The following is a 498-nucleotide window of genomic DNA, read 5'->3' on the forward strand; positions in this document are numbered from 1 at the left end:
CAATTGGTAAGTCTGTTTTTTGTTTACAAAGGTACACGTGCATCTGCAACTACAAAAATTATAACAGTACCTATTTCGACTGAATACAATTTAATTAATCATAGCAATGCGTTTCTAAGTCCAATAAAATTTAATTTTTAACAGAATCTTATGTCATGGCCCATAAAATCACATAGAAGACTTCTTACTTGACAGCCGTCCCAGCAGTCATTCACACGAAAATGAATAGGGAATTGCAAAAAAGTTAGTCATTTACATTACATTATAAAAATTATCAATCATAATTTTGAATAGATTAATGTTCTGTTTACAATTTTGAATATTCTTTTTCAATAGTCAACTGCTGTCAATGTTGAGCAAGCTCTACACTAGTGGAAACACAGTCCTATAGGACATTCTGAGTAGATTATTACTACAGCTGTGGAGCTAATGGCATTACAACAAAATGCAAGCAACATAGCAGTTATACATGAAAAATGAAAAAACATGCATGTATTC

The sequence above is a fragment of the Girardinichthys multiradiatus genome, chromosome 10, assembly GCF_021462225.1.
Source record: "Girardinichthys multiradiatus isolate DD_20200921_A chromosome 10, DD_fGirMul_XY1, whole genome shotgun sequence".
Taxonomy (NCBI): domain Eukaryota; kingdom Metazoa; phylum Chordata; class Actinopteri; order Cyprinodontiformes; family Goodeidae; genus Girardinichthys; species Girardinichthys multiradiatus.